Here is a 13,609-nt window from a genome sequence, read left to right on the forward strand (position 1 = left end):
CACGTACTAAATGGGCCGGCCCGATAGCGGAAAGTGGGACCCACATGCTAATTGGGCCGGCCCACTATCTTCTTGGGCCGGCCCAGTTGCTTTAATGTGGTCCCCACTTTGTAAATGGGCCGGCCCGGTACCAGGAAAGTGGGTCCCACATGTCTTGTGGGCCGGCCCTTTTGCCTGTTGACCGGTCAATCGAGTGCATTCGGCCCGGCCCACATGCTTAGTGGGCCGGCCCATTAAAGTTTTGACCAGCCAACCTTAGAGGTTAGGCCCGGCCCACGTAACTAATGGACCAGCCCAGCTATATAGTTGACCGGTCAAATTAAGTCAGCTGGCCCGGCCCGCAAACTTAATGGGCCGGCCCGCTTAAGACGTGGCAGGCCTCGTGTGGGCCTACCATCTACCACGGGGTTTCAGCCGGTTAACGCCGTTAACCGCCGGCTAACCGCGTCCGCCACGTGTCGGCTTGCATGACGTCGGCAGTCAACGGGCTCCCGGAAACACTTGGGCAACGGTCCGATTTTCCGTGGCGGAAGGGCGCCCAAGCGCGACGGACCGAAAAAATCGTCGTAGGACTTTGCCTGACGCAGTTTCCACAACAGAACCCATATCGTCGGGTTAGGCCCATAGGCGACGAAAAATACCCCTTAGCGGACGATTTTGAGACGTTGTCTATCAGAACTTTTCTTGTAGTGGTAATTCAAGAAAAGAAAGTTTTATAGTACATAGAGGATGACATGCGGGTCCCATGATCCTGCAGGTTCCTCAACGTTTCAAACGTGGCATGAGATCGAAAGAAAAAGGCAAGTGGCCAAATATCAGGAGCCAAAAATAATTCAAGAAAAGAAACTTGATTGTACATAGAGGATGACATGCGGGTCCCATTTAGCAGCAGCGGTATCACCGTTTGAGAGGCAGCACGGGATCGAAAGAAAAAGGCAAGTGACCAAATATCAGGAGCCAAAAAAAATCCAAGAAAAGAAATTTTATTGTACGTAGAGGATGACATGCGGGTCCCATTTTGCAGCAGCGGTCTCAACGTTTCCAAGGCGGCACAGAACCAAAAGAAAAATGAAGTAGCCAGAAATCAGGGGGTGAAAAAAATCCAAGAAGAAAGATTTCAATTGGGCTGCATCTGGACATCTGGACCTTCGAACTATCCTGCTTGGCCTTTTGACTCGTACAATTTCAGCCCACTCCAAAACAGGAAAGTTCCGAATTTTATAAAAAAAACAGGAAAGTCCTATGCTTCGCAAAGACAAAAAAACAAGGAGATTCAACATATAAGTTTGTTTATGTAAAAATAAAGATTTAATTTTCCGTTTGAAATAGCTCAGAGCGCAATACACTGTTTATTGTCTGCAAAATAATCAAGATATCATATGTTTCTTGTACGGGGAGGCTGACATCGGGGACCCATGAGCCAGCAGCGTCGTCAACATTTTAAAGGCGGCAGGGGATGGAAAGAAAAAATAAACCAAAAATATGTTGGTACAAAATCCAAGAAAAGAAACATTTTCGTTCTAAGAGGATGACATGTGGGACCCATGAGAAGCATCCTCAGCATTTATTGTTCATAGAGGCTGACATGTGGGACCCGTGAGCCAGCAGCGTCCTCAACGTTTTAAAGGCGGCAGGAGATCGAAAGAAAAATTAGCCAAAAATCATTTGGTAAACAAAATCCAAGAAAAAAACATTTACCGTTCTGAGAGGATGACATGCGGGACCCATGAGGCAGCAGCATCCTCAACGATTCCAAGGCGGCAGGGGATCAAAGGAAAAAAAGGAAATATCCCAAAATTAATTAGGGGTTCAAAATAAATCCATCAAAGGAAACTTTTATTGTTCACAGAGGATGACATGTGGGACCGACGTGCCAACAGCGTCCTCATCGTTTCAAAGGGGGCAGGAGATCAAAAGAAAAAAGGCAAATAGCCAGAAATTAGGGGTCAAATATAACTCCAAGAAAGGAAACTTTTATTGTTCGTAGAGGATGACATGCGGGACCCATGAGCCAGCAGCTTACTCAACATTTCAAAGGCGGCATGAGATCGAAACAAAAAGGCAAGTGACAAAATATCGTGAGCCAAAGATAATCCAAGAAAAAAAACTTTATTGTACATAGAGGATGACATGCGGGTCCCAATTAGTAGCAGCGGTCTCAACGTTTCAAATGCGGCTTGAGATCAAAAGAAAAAGAAAGTTGATTGTACATAGAGGATGACATGCGGGTCCCATGAGTCGACAGCCTTACTCAACGTTTCCAAGGCGGCAGGGGATCAAAAGGAAAAGGAAATAGCCAAAAATCAGAGGGTAAAAAAACCCAAGAAATTAAACTTTTATAGCACATAGAGGATGACATGCGGGTCCCATGAGCCAGCAGGTTCCTCAACGTTTCAAACGTGGCATGAGATCGAAAGAAAAATGCAAGTGACCAAATATCGAGAGCCAAAAATAATTCAAGAAAAGAAACTTGAGTGTACATAGAGGATGACATGCGGGTCCCATTTAGCAAGCAGCGGTATCACCGTTTGAGAAGCGGCAGGGGATCGAAAGAAAAAGGCAAGTGACCAAATATGAGGTGCCAAAAAAATCCAAGAAAAGAAAGTTTTATAGTACATAGAGGATGACATGCGGGTCCCATGAGCCTGCAGGGGTCCTCAACGTGGCATGAGATCGAAAGAAAAATGCAAGTGACCAAATATCAGGAGCCAAAAATAATTCAAGAAAAGAAACTTGATTGTACATAGAGGATGACATGCGGGTCCATTTAGCAGCAGTGGTATCACCGTTTGAGAGGCTGCACGGGATCGAAAGAAAAAGGCAAGTGACCAAATATGAGGTTCCAAAAAAATCCTAGAAAAGAAAGTTTTATAGTACATAGAGGATGACATGCGGGTCCCATTTAGCAGCAGCGGTCTCACCGTTTGAGAGGCGGCAGGGGATCGAAAGAAAAAGGCAAGTGACCAAATATGAGGTGCCAAAAAAATCCAAGAAAAGAAAGTTTTATAGTACATAGAGGATGACATGCGGATCCCATTTAGCAGCAGCGGTATCACCGTTTGAGAGGCGGCAGGGGATCGAAAGAAAAAGGCAAGTGACCAAATTTGAGGTGCCAAAAAAACTCCAAGAAAAGAAAGTTGATTGCTCATAGAGGATGACATGCGGGTCCCAATTAGCATCAGCGGTCTCAATGTTTCCAAGGCGGCAAGGGATCAAAAGAAAAAGGAAGTAGCCAGAAATCAGGGGGTCAAAAAAAATCCAAGAATAGAAAGAATTTTGGTTCATAGAGGATGACATGCGGGACCCATGATCCTGCATCATAAACGGCTCGATCGGAGAGCGTTGAACGAGATGGCGTGATCGAGAAAAAAAAAACAATGCCAGAGAGGCTGCCATCTGGGCCCTACATCCCTCGGCGGTGCGGATTTGCGTTGACTCAGCCGGCGAACCCGAGAATTCGAGATGCACCACGTCCCGGGCCACCATACGCAACGTTTTGGCCGGTTTCGTCGGGCTAGGTGGCCTCAAAAACGAGAAAAAAACGTTTTGACATGCACAACGGACAGACCCAAAATCGTCGGCCATGGTACACCAGCAACCACGGCGCGACTTCAACTTCGTCGGCCATGGCAACTTTTCTTGTAGTGCATGCACAAATGCTTTGTGCCCACCCACCACAAACGTGACCTCTTCAACAAGCTCAGTCAACTCAAGCAAAGCTTCAAGTCCGTTAAGGAGTATTACAAGGAGATGCACATGACCATGATGAGTGCGAATGTGGATGAGCGAGAAGAGCAAACAATGGCAAGATTCTTGAATGGATTGAACATTCCCATCAAGAAGGTAGTGGAGTTCTTGCCTTACACCAACATGGTTGAGTTACTTCATCAAGCTACAAGGGTCGAGCGCCAAGTGCGAGAAGACATAGCAAGTGCAAAGTCCAAAAACTTCTTCGCCGCAAAAAATGCAACAAATGCCTCTTCAAGCATCAAAAATATTAGTGCTATTGCCTCCAAGGATCCTCCCAAGCAAACACGAATTTCCATCAAGATAACAAGCTTCAAACCGGAGCAATCAACTATGTCCTCCAAAGCTTCCACCGGATCTACTAACATCACTTGCTTCAAGTGTGGCGCCCAAGGACACAAATCCTCGGGGTGATGGAAATTTGGAGTACTTGAGTGAAGGTGAATATGAAGCCTTAGTACAAGCCACAACCAATCTTGAAGATGATGACTTGGAAGACCAAGAGCAAATCCTATGTGTGCATGATGCAAGCCCATCACTTGTGGTGACCAAAGTTTTGACAACCCATGCACTCCCCAATGAAGACCAAAGGTGCAATATCTTCCAAACAAGAGCCGGAATCAATGGCAAGTCAATAAAGGTTATCATCGATGGAGGGAGTTGCCACAACCTTGCAAGCACCGAACTATGTTCCAAGCTCAACCTCACACTATGGAAACACCCCCATCCTTACCATCTGCAATGGTTAAGTGACAACGGAAATGTGAAGATACAACACACCGTCACAATCTCCTTCAAGATCGGCGCCTATGAAGACACCGTTGAGTGTGATGTAGTGCCTATGACGGTGTGCCACATGCTACTTTGTCTCCCTTGGCAATATGATAAAATAGCAAACCATGATGGCTACACAAATGCCTATAGCTTCAAGGCCGATGGCAAGTCCTTCATCCTACGCCCAATGACTCCTAGCCAAGTAATTGCGGCAATGCAAAGGCTTTAGCAAGGGCTAAGGAAGCTACTATCCCTAGTGGGATGAGCGGTGAGAGAGTGATCCACCAAAAAGAGAGTGAGTGCCACAAGACATATGTGAGTGAGATGAAGAGTGTCCTCATAGCTACCAAGAGTGAGATGAGAGAAGTGCACCACAACCCATTATGTGCTCATTTGCAAGGGGCCACCCTCGGAGACTAACAACTTAACAACACTTCCTTCGTCTTTGTTGTCTCTTTTGAAGGAGTTCCAAGATGTCTTCCCCGACGAGGTTCCTCATGGACTACCACCGCTTAGAGGAATCGAGCACCGCATCGACCTCATACCCGGCGCCCCTCTACCAAACTGCGCCGCCTACCTCACCAACCCTGAAGACACAAACGAAATTCAACGCCAAATTCAAGATCTCCTCGAAAAAAGGTATGTACGTGAAAGCTTAAGCCCTTGTGCGGTTCCGGTGATTCTCGTTCCTAAACCGGATTAGGCACAACGAATGTGTATGGATTGTCGCCCCATCAATGCCATTACCGTTTGATACCGCCATCCCATTCCGCGTTTAGATGACATGCTTTATGAATTGAGTGGTGCCACGATTTTCTCGAAAATAGATTTGCGTAGTGGCTACCACCAAATCCGCATGGCAATTGGTGATGAATGGAAGACGGCATTCAAGACCAAACTTGGTCTCTATGAATGGCTTGTCATGCCATTTTGTCTTTCAAATGCTCCATCAACTTTTATGTGTCTTATGAACCATATCTTGAGACCTCTCATTGGCAAGAGTGTGGTTGACTACTTTGATGATATTCTCATTTATAGCAAAAATCTCGAGGACCATGTGCAACATGTGAGAGAAGTCTTATGCATCTTGCGTCACGAAAAGATCTTTGCAAATCTTCCCAAGTGCACCTTTGCACAAAACAAATTGGTTTTTCTTGGGTTTGTGGTTTCCGACAATGGCATTGAAGTGGACTCTTCGAAGGTTGAGGCCATCCACAATTGGCCCACTCCTACCAATGTTGGTCAAGTTCGAAGTTTCCATGGACTCGCCGGCTTTTATAGACGTTTCGTGAAAGATTTTAGCACCATTGCTTGCCCTTTAAATGAGCTAACTAAAAATAATGTTCCATTTGTGTGGGGCAAGGCCCAACAAAAAGCTTTTGATAAGTTGAAAACGAAACTTACCGAGGCACCACTTCTCGTTCTTCCAAACTTTGCAAAAACTTTCGAGATTGAATGTGATGCGAGTGGACTCGGTATTGGTGGAGTCCTTATGCAAGATGGAAAACCCGTGGCATACTATAGCGAGAAGTTGGATGGCGCACGGCTCAACTATCCTATATATAACAAGGAACTTTATGCTTTGTTTCTTGTTCTTGAAGTTTGGCAACATTATCTTTGGCCAAAAGAGTTTGTTATTCACTCCGACCATGAGTCTTTCAAGTATTTGAAAAGTCAACACAATTTGAACAAACGACATGCAAAATGGGTTGAGTTCATTGTGTCCTTTCCATATGTAATCAAATACAAGAAGGGCAAGGACAATGTAGTTGCAGATGCTCTTTCCCGCAAGCTAACCCTTTTACTCACTCGTTTGGATTTCCATGTTTTGGGTCTTGATGAAATCAAAGACCTATATGCCTCCGATACTTTCTTTGGCCCAATTTTTGCAAAGTGTTCTAGTGAAAAGGGCATCGATGATTTCTATTTGCACCAAGGATTCTAGTTCAAGGGAAACAAAGTTTGTATTCCCATGTCTCTGCTTCGCCTTTTGCTCTCACAAGAATCGCATGGTGGTGGTCTTATGGGACACTTTGGACGAGAGAAGACGTATGCAATGCTTTCAACCCACTACTATTGGCCAAGAATGTACCGCGACGTGGAACGCCTTTGCCGACGGTGCACAACATGTTTACAAGCTAAGTCCACTTCCAACCCCTATGTCCTTTATACACCGTTGCCTATTCCTTATGCTCCTTGGTCCGATATAAGCATGGAATTTGTACTAGGATTGCCTAGAACCAAATATGGTCATGATTCAATTTTTGTAGTGGTTGATAGTGTTGGGGGGATGACCCCCGGTATGCAAAGGCATGCCAAACCGGATGGTTTGAGCTATGAAAGTACCGATTTAAAGGTTATTCCGGACTGTGAAGCTAAGCTTTTGGCTAAGTGAATCTATACCGGTATCCTAGGAGGGGTATACCGGAATAAGCTAAGAAGGTACCGGATTACCGGTACAGGCTACACTGTAGCACGTCGGCAAGACTGGTCAAAGATTCTCTAAGGAGCTAGAGGACAAAGATGAGCGAAGCACTTCAGCTTTAATCGAAGCTCTGGGGCCAAAGCAGATGATGACGTAAAAGGTACCGGAGGATGTCACCGCTCCTGATTAAAGACATACCGGTGTCATCCGGGCCAAAGAGGCTTTGTAAAGTAGTTTGTGTAGTCAAAGATGCCATTAGGGTTTCCTAGGGTTTCTTCCCCTGTAAGCCACCCTCTCCCCTATATAAGGAGAGGGGCACACCCTAAAGCGGGTACGTTCTACATTGTATCAGATAGCTTGTAACCTAACTCGATGGAATAGAGAGATTCCTAGTTGAGATAATCATTGTGTTCTTCTTCTTCTACCTCTGGCCAAGGCCAAGTTCATTAGGAATCCATCCGGAATTCATCCACATACAATCAAATCCCTCCCCCGGATCCTCTAGCGCACATTCGGCCCCAACTTAAGCCATCCCATGACATTTGTCTGTTCACCACGATGACAGTTGGCGCCCACCATGGGGCCAGCAGCTGCGCTTGCTGGAGTTCATGTGGGAATTACCCTTCGGGTAACCGACATTGCCCTACCCTATACGATCTAACTGAAAGCCCATGAAGGTATTCGATGGCAAGATGGGCCACTTGGATGTCGTAGCAGGAGATTCCTTGGCGGGCAAGACAAGGAAGGAGCCGAACAAGGAAAGTTTAAAGCTAGAACTATTGTAAACCTAGTCGTACTCGGTTAGACCTCTTGAGACCTGGCCACCTATATAAAGGCCAGGAGAGGGGCTGCCGAGGGACACAATCAATCTTAGCAATCATAGCCACCAAAAGTCTAGAGCTAGGTCGCCGCAGCACTTAGCCTCTCGACGAGATCTCAGCCGAACTCTTCGGCACCCCGTTGTAACCCATTATTCTCATAATCAAGATCAGACAGGAAGGACGTAAGGGTTTTACCTCATCGAGGGCCCCGAACCTGGGTAAATCGCTCTCCCCGCTTGTCTGTGAACCGATGTCTCGTATCGCCTACAGGGATTCCATCAACCCTAAGCCCCAATCGGAGGGCATTGCCGAGGACTACCCTTGACAATTGGCGCCGTCTGTGGGAACCCTGTCGGCACAAGATCGGTCATCGGCAGATCCAGTCATGTCATCGGCAGCTTCATCGACATCGTCATCGCCAATTCTGGGAAGCCCGATTCGATTCGGCTCCTATGAATTCACCCCGCACAGACGACTCGTCTCGCTCGACCTTTTCCGATCTACAAGGAAACATGGAGATGACCTTCGGCAGCGTCCACTACAACGTCAACTCGAAGGAGTCCTTCGACCGCCGGAACCACTCGCCTCCCGGATCGACAGGTCCAAGCACGTCGTCATCAATCAGCCTTTCGGCTGGTCTGACGGACTCAACGAACTCACCTGCGTCATCGACTCCTCGTTCGACATCTCCTATGTCGGTTGGATCTGACAATTCCACATCTTCGGAGATGACCTCGTACTACTGCTTGAACTGCGATACCAGGCACGGGTTAGGATCAAGCGACACGCCGTTCATCTGCAATGCCCAGTACTCTTCAGGAGAGGACAGTGTCGACAGCATCGTCCAAGGCACCGCCCGAAGAACGGTACACGACCAGGTTTATGTCGCAAACAACACAGGAAACACAAGGAACAGGGGAGACGGAGATCACACCCCCCCTCGCTCCAGCAGACGAGCAAGTTTTGCAAACAGTGCCAGTAACAACAACAAAGATTACACCATCGCAGAGGAGGAGTGGGCAGCAGCCAAGGCAGCTGTAAGAACATGTCCATTACCCCATGTGTGGTTTTGGTAATTGATGACAATCCCTATGGACTAACGGTTTCATTGAGAATCGATCTTAGGTCAAGTCCATAGCTATGTGTTGGACTCAAGGTTGTAAGATGGAGAAGACGGAGTACAATGATGAAGATGGTGTTGAAGAGAGAAGACAGTGTTGAAGATGAAGAGAGAAGACAGCGTCGAAGATAAAGAGAGAAGACGGCGTTGAAGATGAATGAAGACGGTGGCATGCATACAAGATGGAAGAAGACGGTGGCGTGGATGTTGAAGGAAGACGGTGGCATGTACAATTCTGAGGAGTATGAAGACGGAGCTTGCCGACTCGAGAAGAACGCGCAAGGGCTAGGTTTGTGCTCGATATGATAGTGGGTCGTATCATCGGAGAGAGCTCAAACCTTGCATGCATTGCATCGTGTTCTTGGTTCTTCTTGGTTCTTATGCATGAAACGGATTTCGGTTCCATCGCATGTTGCATGCGAGAGAGTGATGATTTTCTCGATATATCGTATTCAGAGGTTACACCTCTATGACCATGAGAAAATCATCACTCACTCTTTTCCATGATTTCATCATGTGAGAAGGTAGCTCCTGTCGCCCTCTTTCCAACAAAACTGGTTTCATGTCATTCCGAGTTTTCTAGCCCGAGTTATCGCATTTTCCGTTTGGCAAAAAAAGAAAAAGGAAAAAGGGGCGGTAGTACCGCTTGGGTTTCCGGCCCAGTACCGCACAGCCCTTCCAGGCTTACTGGACCCGGAGCGGTACCAGGCCGGTACCAGCACGGTACTACCGTACATTTTACGGTACCGGCGCGGTACCAAAACCGGTAGTACCGGCCCGCGTTTTTCTTTTGCCATGCCTCCCGCTCGCACCGACGCCGCGCGTTGACCGCCTCGTGGCCCATGCCGCTCCCGCCCGCGCGCGCTGCTCCCCTTGGCCACACACGCCTCGCTGCTGCTTGGCCTCACGCGCGCGCTGGCCTGCTGCTCTGCTCGCTGGCCCCACCAGCTGCCGCTTGCCGCTCGCTCCCGCGCTCTAGATCGAGCGGGCGTTGACCCGCAGGAGATAAGCTCCCGCCCGCCGGCGCTTGCGTGCGTTGCACGCGCTGCTGCTTCCGCGCCTGCTCGCCTGGCCCCACGCTGTTGCGCCGCGCGCGCTGCTGCATGCTGTTGCCACTGCGCTCTACACTGTCGCTGCATGCTGCTGCTTCCCCTCTCTCTCTTTGTTTTTCTGCACTCTTTCGAACACAAGCGGTAGTACCGCTCCACAGAGCGGTACTACCGGTTTTGGGCCGATTTCCAGATCTGGTTTTTGAGAAAAACGGTAGTACCGCTTCGCACAGCGGTAGTACCGCTTTTTGATCGAATCTGACCGTTTTCTTAGCCCCAACAGCTATATTTTGCAGCCCCTATATATATCTCTCTTCCACCTCCGACCAAACTAACCCTGCCCCTTCACTCTCTCTCCTCCATTGTTGACCTTGGGTTCTTTCTTCCTCCTCTTGATCCCCCCACTATTTGTTGCATATTTTTGGGGGAAAGGAGAGAGGAGATCTAGATCTAGTGCTTCACCAATTGAATCCCTCTCTAAGTGAGGGTATCTTGCTAGATCTAGATCTTGGAGTTTCTTGGTGTTTCTCCTCACTTTGTTCCTCCTCCCTTATTCCCCCAATAGCTTCTTCTAGCTTTGTTGGAATTTGGGAGAGAAGAACTTGGGCATCCTAGTGGTGTTCTTAGCCATTGCATTAGGTGCATCGGTTTGAGTTCTCTCCGGGTTTCGATCTCGTAGAGTGTGTGTTCTTCCTTAGTGGATCTTGGTGGTAGAGTTCCTTTTGTGGAGCATTGGAAGGGTTCCTTGGTGGGGCATTGGAAGGGTTCCTTTGGTGGGGCATTGGAAGTGTTCCTATTGTGGAGCATTGGAAGGGTTCCTATTGTGGAGCAATGGAAGGGTTCCTATTGTGGAGCATTGGAGATGTGCAGCTATGGAAGCTAGCTTGGTGATATACTAGCTCCATAGGGTGTTGGGAGCATCCTTGTGTGTGGAGCTCGCCCCAACCTTGTGAAGGAATCACCGCCTCGACCAGTGCCTTAGTGGAAGAGGGAGAGCACCTCCGTGGAGCTCTCTCGAGGAAGAAGGTGAGGCCTTCCTTCGTGGTCTGGCTGTCTAGTCTCTTGTGTGAGACTAGCACCTCCTCAACGCAGACGTACTTCCTATTGTGGAAGGAACTGCGGTAAACAAACCTGGCCTCGTCTCTGCGCCCTCCGGTTGTCTCACTCCTTACTCTTATTATCTTGTTGATTCCTTTACTCGTTGCACTTGTCCTAGTATCATTTTAGGAACACTACTATTGCTAAAGCTATCACCTTTACCTTCCGTTGCGCTAAAATTGAAAAAGGCTAAAACTTGCCACACCGCCTATTCACCCCCCTCTAGGCGACGTCCTAGAACATTCAATTGGTATCAGAGCTAGGGCTCTCTTATCTTGTTGGGCTTCACCGCCTAGAGAGTATGACGTCGACTAGAGGATTAGTGCACATTTCCTCCTTTACATTTGATGGCACTAATTATGACGCTTGGAAATTCTACATGCTTGATTATTTTAGGGGCATGCACCCACATGTGGAGCGAATTCTTGATATGGGTTTTTCTCCTCCTAAGGGTCCACAAAATACAACTTTTGAAGAGAAGAAAAACTCTTATCTAGATGCTCAAGCTACTAAAGTGCTTTGCGGTGTTGTGAGTCATGTAGTGATTTCCTCCATTGCGCCTTTCCGGAGTGCTCATGAGGTTTGGACAAAGCTTTGAGATACATATGGTGGATCCAAGACCATTGAGGATGATCACACTTCTTCCACTTCACCAATGTGTGGTAAGACACAAGGTAATGGTATGGTGAGTGGTGATGAACATTGCATTGTTGATGATGAGCTTTCTCTTGATGATTCTTCATCCCTATCCCATTGCAATGTCTCATCTTTGGACTTTAACACTTGTAGCACTATAAATGCTTTACATGCTAGTGTTGATAGTCCTTGCATATCTTCATTCCATGATGATATGCTTCTCTTGTCTTGTTGCCATAATGAAGATACTTTGCTTTCCTCTAGTATTTGTGTGACTAACAATGTAGAAGAAACCGAAGATACTATGGGCCAAGACAAGATCTTGGATGGAGCTTCAAGTAGTTCATCTTCTTCATCATCGCACGGTTCCTACACTTGTCTTATGGCTAAGGCTTCTAAGGTATCTCCTTCCTTGGAAACCTATCTATCTAGTGATGATGAGGATGATGATATGGAAGGACTTAATGTTGCTTCCTTAAACAAGTTGGGAGAGTCGTTTTTTCATGCTCTTCCTAATAAGAAACTTGCTCGCTCTAGCTTCATGAAAATCTTCGATTTTTCCATTGAGAGCACAAAACGTATTGAGAAAATGGAAGAGCGTGAGCGCGAGTATGCACACGAGAAAATCTTGGTGAAGCTCTTAAAGAACAAAAAGTCACCAATGAAACTGTTGGAGAGAACTTTGCTCTAAGGATACTTATGGAAAGGGAGTCTCGTGATAGTGCTTTAGAGATGGCACAAGATTTTCAAACTAAAAATGTTGAGCTAGAAATTGCTCGTGATAAACTCCTTGAGGATTTTGAGCTTCTCAAAGGTAGCTCTAGGGCTATTGAGAGTGATCTCATCAAACTCACCGAGTCACATGAGCAATTTAAAGCTCTCAACCTAATAGAGCTTTCTAAGTTGCCTTCTCCTTGTGCTATGATTGATAATGCTTGTGCTACTAACTCTACCTCTGGTGAAGCCTCCATCTTTAAGGAGAATGTTGAGCTAAGGGCTCAACTTGCTTTGCTAACAAGCAATTATGAGAAATTGGAAGAAAACTATGGAAAGCTTTCTAGCTCCCATGATGATCTTCTAGTCTCTCATAATTTGCAAAAGTTAGCCCATGAGGCTATCATGTCAAAGGTAAAATCTTGTGAGCCTCATGTGAGTACTAGCACTACCTCTCAAAATGCTATTTGCCATGTGCTAGTGCTTTTAGTTCACCCACTAATGCTATTGACTTATCTTGTGGTGAACTACCTTCTGTGCCTTGTTCTACAATTCCATGTGCTAGTGCTAGTAAATCACCCACCCATGCTATGGCTATATCTTGTGGTGAATTACATACCTTGCCTTGTTGCTCTAACAATAAAGCTTCCACTTCCTCTAGTACTTGTGTTGTTACTAACCATGTAGGGGAAATCGAAGAGCTTGGGGCCCAAGTCACTTCTTTGAAGAAGGACTTGGTAAAGGGTCATGAAGGGAAGCAATTCCCCAATGACAAGAGTGGACTTGGATTCAACTCCAACAACAAGAACAAGTCCACCTCGCACAGCGGAAGAAGGGCCAAGGGCATGTGAAGGACCCCGCCAAGATTGTGTGCTTCAAGTGCAAGATTGAAGGGCATCATGTTAGATTGTGCCCCTTCAAGAAGAAGCCACTTGGCGTGAAGAAACAAGGGAAGCGGCCTCAAGATGGAGCTCATGGTCTACCTCAAGGCCAAGCTCAAGGTCTACCTCAACTTGAAGAAGGGCCGCTACCCGAGAAGGATCTAACCAAGGCTCCCGTTGCGGAGAAATCAAGTGAGAAGAAGGGGAGGAGAAGAAGATGCTACATATGCCGTGAGAAGGGCCACATATCCTCCTTTTGCACTAGTGGTAACTCATCCAACCCTATCTTGATCCATGGTGCTTATTCTCTACCTAAGGATAAGGTTGGCGATGTGTTTGCCAAA

Source organism: Lolium rigidum, chromosome 1, assembly GCF_022539505.1.
Source record: "Lolium rigidum isolate FL_2022 chromosome 1, APGP_CSIRO_Lrig_0.1, whole genome shotgun sequence".
Taxonomy (NCBI): Eukaryota; Viridiplantae; Streptophyta; class Magnoliopsida; order Poales; family Poaceae; genus Lolium; species Lolium rigidum.